Source organism: Misgurnus anguillicaudatus, chromosome 20, assembly GCF_027580225.2.
Source record: "Misgurnus anguillicaudatus chromosome 20, ASM2758022v2, whole genome shotgun sequence".
Classification (NCBI taxonomy): Eukaryota; Metazoa; Chordata; class Actinopteri; order Cypriniformes; family Cobitidae; genus Misgurnus; species Misgurnus anguillicaudatus.
In genome coordinates this window covers 28,410,778-28,417,625 of record NC_073356.2, presented here as the reverse complement: position 1 = coordinate 28,417,625, position 6,848 = coordinate 28,410,778, and the positions used below count along the sequence as shown (strand labels likewise).

Sequence of the window (6,848 nt, the reverse complement as noted above, 5' to 3'; positions counted from 1 at the left end):
GCCGTGCCAAAATTGTTGTGCGGTTGGACTCCCTTTGCGCTCGGCCAAATTGCTTTCGAAAACGTCTCTCGGCTAAGGCCAGAGGATCTTATGTCAGTCGAACATGTTTTCCACTGTTTGTTAAGCCCCGGGGGACTCGGAGGGGTGAAAATGAAATCAGGGTTCCAGGTTAAAGCAAATAATCAGCCTTCCTCTATGGAAATCCAGGGCAGATTGATGTCATTTGTTTCTGAGGACTAATTGTACCCAATCAAGCCTTGATGCCAATGAAGTGGATCGAATGATTGACAAGTCCCGCTCCGTGTTGACTTTGGACCAAAGGCCGTTGTTAGATCATGAGTTTAAACTCATGGAGGAAATAACACGTTGGCAGCGATGGGCGGCCAGGTGAACGCTCGGGCCGTGAAGTGCAGAAGAAGATTGTGATGTCTGATGAAGAACGTTAAGATGTTAGGGTTGAAAACACTTATGAATTGTGTTATTAGTCTACGCATGACGACTTATTTTGCTTTGCAGGTTTTTGATGTACGATTGCTTGCACTCGGTGACAGCACCTTCAAATGATTTTTGTCATTTTCTTTGGAAAATAATTATAATATGTGGCCTTCGGTGCATGATGATGCCATATGTTTTCACAGTTGCAACAGCTTTAAGAAGCACTTGAATAACAGCGTCGAGAAAAACATTAGGTAATCCTCCAAAGTGCTTGTTTTTTACACGGGTCTCCTTAACCCAAAATAGATCCATTCTTTATTTCACATATAGAAATTTGAAGTCATTCACTTCAGTTGTTGTCTTTAGTGGAGTCACATTCAACTACCTTTTTGGCACCACCGCCTTGCGTGCAGCTCTCCGACATATCATGCAGGAGCTTTACGGGTGACCCAAGTTTGAGGGACCTTCCAGACCTCCTTACCAAATCCTTTATTCCAATATACACAAATAATTTGCTACATTTCATTGATTTTATGATTTCAAGGCCTTAGCTTTGGACTCAAAAAGATCACTGGTTCAATCCTCATCAAGCCTTTTTCTCCCCCATAAACTAACAATGGCTAATACCCACGGCGACAACAAGGTGTTGAAAGAGCAGTGACTAATGTTGAGTGATGGTGAGGGGGGGTGACATTGTATCCAACTTCCAGAGCCCCGTGTCGGTGTCTGCCACCCCATGGCACCACTTTAACCCCTTGAATTCTTTGCATTCCTCCAGTCGCGGGCCACAAAACTCACTGCGGCCATTTAAACCCACCAAGTTTTTTTTTTGCTACCATTAAGGACAACCAGGCAATTGACCCCCTGACCCTTTACAAGCGACCTGTTGGAGCAGCTTTCAAGTGTATACTTAAATCTTCATGGGAATGGTCCCGCTGATCCAGGATCAGGTCCCCCGAGCAATCAACACCTAGAGGTTAGTTGGGTGAGTCTGGAGCTTGTGGTCAGTCTAGCATGCTAATAGCTTCTGTCTTTGCTCTGGCTGGCCGGTGTATGTGTGTGCGTGCACATGTGACTTGCGTGTGCATATGCGTTTAATGTGTTTGACATTGCCATTGAAGTTTATGTTGTCAATCATTTTGTAAGCTATTTTTCATGTTTAGGAATGTTGCTGATGGTCAGCACAAAGAGACCATGATTCACTGCCAACAATGATGTGACGCTGAAAGCGGACAGTTGTTGGGTGAGTATTTTTGGATCTAAATATTATAGGGGACAGTGGGGATCAGTAGGTACCCCTGTGTGAGATTAGGTGGTAGCAACAGATGTAGCCATTATAGTTATTACTTTGCATTTAGTGATGACAAAGAAATTACACAATACTTTTGTATACTTATGTATATTTATTTAACACACATCTCGCACATAATCTCTTTGTATTTAGCTCACTTGTTTCTGTGCTTGTACTGTATATACATTTTCTGTATATTTTGTCTGGTGTGTAAATGTTTATTTGATGGTTTGCATATTTTTCCTTTTTTTTCTTTTATTATTAGTTCGAAGCTCATGTAACCAAGAAAAGTGTTTTGTGTGTGAAAACATGCTTGACAATAAAGAGCTCAATTTTGCATTAAACACAACTGTTTCATTGATGTGGACAGTAGACATATTTGGCCACTACCATTATTCGGCTTTGACATAAGCAGTAAAAAGTAAAACAAATCCCTAATTTTCTTAAAGGTTCATTGTGTAACTGTCCTCCAAAAATAACAATCTCATAGGTCGTTTGTGCAAGCACCTTATTACGAAGTAAAGTGACGTATTAAGGGATTAGTGTCCTCTAGCAGCAGTAACTTATACAACCTGTTGTTACGTTTTAAGGTTTTTGCCTTATACATCAGATTAGACATTTAATTTTATAAATTTGTAAATGTAGAAACGGTTTCATAAACATTTATGGTTTTAAAGATATATTGAAACATCTAACCCCACCCTCACCCTTACCTTAAACGCAACCACCTCTCAAGCATATAAAACACAACACGCAAGTAAAAGTACAGTCACAGGTATTTATTGCATAAAACAGTATAATTACAAACATTTGCGTTGCAAACCTTGCGAACTGAAGTCATACGATCACTTTATATGAAGAACTCTTTGATCAAAACATACAATCAGATCTCATTCAAACATAAACCAGCATGACGTAGTCGGTCACAAGAGCCAATAGCGCTTCACATTCTTAGCTAACCAGTCCCTCCAGAAAAACACGATTGTGCGATCGCGCGATATATTGCATAATCAGCCAAAGTCCGCATATTTATGCAGGGCTGCATTTTTTCCAAATACGACGCACTTTCGCCACATTAATTACATATTTCCGCGCACAAAATATGCGGGGCTTGCATGATTTCATAATCTCTGCATTTTCGTAGCAAAAGTCACATATATATTAGTAGAAAGTTGAAAAATGTTGCATTTACTTCCCAAAAGCGCAGTCGTGTCCTATATTGCCATGGAAACGTTATGAAGTGACGTGATTATGTGATGTGAACATCATTGCAGCTTTTGCGAGTTTCCGCAGTTTTGCAAGTTCCGCAATTTTCGCAAATTCCGGCAATTCCATCGCATAAATTGTATAAATATCCCGCATATTCCATCGCATTTTTTTAAGAAAACGTGCCGCAAAATCGAGGATTTTTCCCCACAACAATCACAAAAAAACTTAGCGTTTTTCTGGAAGGACTGGCTAACGTAATGATGCAATCGATCACGAGACACACGAGAGCCAATGCCTTTTCACAATCATAGATGACGAATCATCGTTTCTTCTGGCAGCAGATTTTGAATACGCCGTGTACACCGGATCTGATATTTACCACAGATTGTTATCGCTTTTGCATCGTTTCTTCAAATAAATCGATCGTTTGACCTCGGTACACTTGGAATGTTTTAAGTACATTTTTTAAAAGTTGTGATTGTTTTGTATGCTGTGTTTATATCATATAATAAATAAATGTGTACACTGTAAAAAAAGTCCGTAAAAATTTCAATGTTATTGCAGCTGGGTTGCCGGTAATCCACCGCAGATCTACACCTATGCCATCCACTGGCAAGAGTTTGTTCAAAGCCAAATAAATCTTAAACATCAACAAGTCTTTATCTTTACAGAATAAAACTATACAATAACAGCCTCATGCAAAGCATTCTGGGAACCAGAAATCATCATCAACCTTTTTTTTTTTTGCTTCAGATTTTGTTTCCCAGAATGTTTTGCTTGATGCTTTTTTAGTTTTGCTCTGTAAAGACAAAGACTTGTGAATGTTTAATGTTCATTTAACTTTGAACATAATGTTGCCAGTAAATAACATAAATTTAAATCTACGGTAAATTACCGGCAATTCAGCTGCAATTTCTACGGATTTTTTTTACAGTGTACGTTATTTGCCCTAAATGCCTGAATAGTGTTATGTGTAATAAAATACAATTAATCCTGGTGGTTTAAATCGAAAATCTTATCCCAGTACATGTCATCATAGCAAAATTATACCCCAATATATAATTTACCCTGATATATTAAGTTTCACCTGTTGCCGGTAGAGGCGCTAATTTAGTAAACGCATCTATTGGTCGTATTTGGTGAAATGGACATACGACCAAAGCAATTGTATGGGTTGGAGAATAGGTTGTTTAAAAGGGTCTTTTGACAGAAATGTAATATATTATACTATAATATTAAACACTATATTATAAGTGGTGTATCAAGACCTTACAAAATGAACTGTATTGTTTTTATTACCTACGAATGAGATGTTTTTATCTAAATACACCGAGAGTCCTCTTACATGAAAGTCGCCATTTCACGTCGCCATGTTTTAAAAGTCGCCCTAAACAGACCAACTGTTTTATAGAGCGCGTTTTGTCACTATTTGTTGTCTCAGATGATGTCGTGATTGTCCTGTGGGGGTTACTGTAGCTTTGCTATGCGCTTCAAAAGGGAGGGCGGAGGTGTGGACTGAGCCGTTGGTTGCAATTCACAATCTCACTGCTAAAAATCGACACACTGGACCTTTAAGTAAAATGGTGCTTTAATCCAGGGGTGCCCAAACTCGGGCCTAAAGGCCTGGTGTCCTGCAGAGTTTAGGTCCATCCCTAATTAAACACACCTGAAGCAGCCAATTGTGGTCGTAATAAGCATACGAGAAACTTTCAGGCAGGTGTGCTGTGGCAAGTTGGATCTAAACTCTGCATGACACCGGCCCTCCAGGACCGAGTTTGGGCACCCCTGCTTTAATCTGTAACTTTCCTCTACATCGCCATCACTGTTTATAATATGAAATCCCAGTTGAGCTCAACTTATAAATCATTGTATTTGTTGAATCTGGGTAAGATTTTTATGTGCTTGCATAATAACTGATTTTATATATACATTTTATATAAAATTTTTATATATAATTTTTTTTACTAAAGTTACATTGTTAGTTTCCCAGAATCCTTTAGGTGGAGGACAGTATACATTAAACAATGGCATCTCATGTGGTCATACAATCAGTACATGATCTCAAACAGAGGGTGGTATCCAAAGTGTCCCACACGCTTTATCCTTTTAAAACAAGATTATTTTCTTTGCTTAGATGTTTTATCCAGGGTTCAAGATATTTAGGTATTTTTTCTTCATATCCACTTATACTAATGTTGTCCTGGAGGTGGTTTGCGAGCGGTAATTGAAAGCATGCTTTTCATCTGCTCTTGACCTTTCAAGATCGTCGTTGAGATTTGTGAAATCTGCTCTTTATTTTGATCATTGCATTTTTAAAGATAAGATATAGATGAAGATAGCCAACCTATAGACTATTAGTGGAGGCTGCAGCCCATTATGTTGATAGGTAACACATGATTTATTTTACTAAAAGGCCTTTATTGTATGATTGTGGTTCTGTTTGAATAATTGGTCCATAAAATCAAACATCCACACCTGAGGGAAAATAGCTGACAAAGTTTGTTATACACAGAATTAGTCTGAGGTTGTCTTTGTGTGTGTCTGTGCTGGTATGAACTTTTCTGTATGTGCAATCCCTCCCCCTATTTAATTCAGTGCAAAAATACTTCCTTTTTCCAGCCTGATCATGTCATAGCAGATTTCCTCCTTCTCTTGGATCCAGACACTAGACCGGCTCAGCAGAACTGGACAGGTTTTGAGTTTCCCCCAGAGGACCGAGGATTTCACAATCAATGAACACTTTGCTGATTTTTATTGGTTTTAAAGTTCCTTTACACCTCTGTGTTACATAATTCTTGCTAACGTTTTGAAGGTTGGTATAGTGATCAAAGGATGCCATAATTAAAATGGCCTTAAATGGTAATCAGAATTTCATGCTTTTATACAGTAGTATGCTATGGTAGCAATAGTCATCTGTTTCTCTTGAGTTTTTTTGTCTTTTGATCTAAACTGTTTTTCTCCAACTTTCTATTTTAACAAAAAGAAAACCTTTACTTAAAGTCGGTCTAATAGCAAATGGAGCAAACCTTTACAAAATATACAAAGCAGGGGGCGTCTTACAGAAACTTTCTATCTTAGGTCTTAACTTACGATATGATGTGTTAAGTTAAGATTTTTCACAAATTCATATTACAGAAGCAAATCTTAAATTGATTTAGGATTCTCATCTTATCTCACCAAATCTTATCTCATCTCTAGTTAGGAAATCCCAAATCGCTTAATCATGTTCGGCTATCAACTGTCATGTCTGTTACCAAGCAACCAGCAATGCGTGAGCTGCTGCTGCAGTAAACAAAAGAATTGTCCTTTTAATTTCAATGGGGCAGAAAAATACATTTTATTAAATTCATAGTAATCATAGTCTGTGTTTTTTTATTAGTGTTTTAGCACATCATCTATCAGTTACCATTCAATTTAAACATTTAGCAAATGTGACTTACAAAAATTTAAAAAATTGTTCTTCCTAAGTGCTAGGATACTATTGTACATTTCAACATTTGATAGAGACATGACAAGAAATAGATGCTGAGTCAAGTTTGTACTGTATTCATTATAATCCCATCAAGTGTTCACGGATAAGATAACTGTTTTTTAATAATGAGGGATGACAGAAATTGAAAGATCTCTCTAGTGAGAAATATTGTGATTATGTGAATGTTTGAAGGTAAAAAACATTCAAAGAGTAATCCAAAAACAAACATTGATGTTTTTCATCCTCCACTTTGTTAAAAATGTAATGTCATTCTCCCGCAGTTCTATCATAATGTGATTGTTTTAGCTGGCTCTCATTAAAGTTTTAAGTTAGGACACCTGTGAGGTTACCCTAAAGTTAAGACTGTTTTTAGGATGTTTTGTCAAGTTAGGATGCTTCTGTAATACCACTTTCCTATCTGCAGTTAAGATAAGATAATGC

The 6,848-nt window shown here is 37.6% G+C and overlaps 1 long non-coding RNA gene across 2 annotated transcripts; it reads left to right on the top strand.

Moving 5' to 3' along the window:
• The first annotated feature begins 949 nt into the window (after positions 1-949).
• On the top strand, positions 950-5,837 carry LOC129455992 (uncharacterized). 2 transcript variants are annotated; one of them, XR_012359560.1, is made up of 3 exons: positions 950-1,420; positions 1,599-1,678; positions 5,555-5,837. It is a non-coding gene; the product is annotated as an uncharacterized lncRNA (long non-coding RNA). The 2 variants fall into 2 exon arrangements; XR_012359559.1 differs by having other exon boundaries at positions 955-1,411.
• The last annotated feature ends 1,011 nt before the right edge of the window (positions 5,838-6,848 follow it).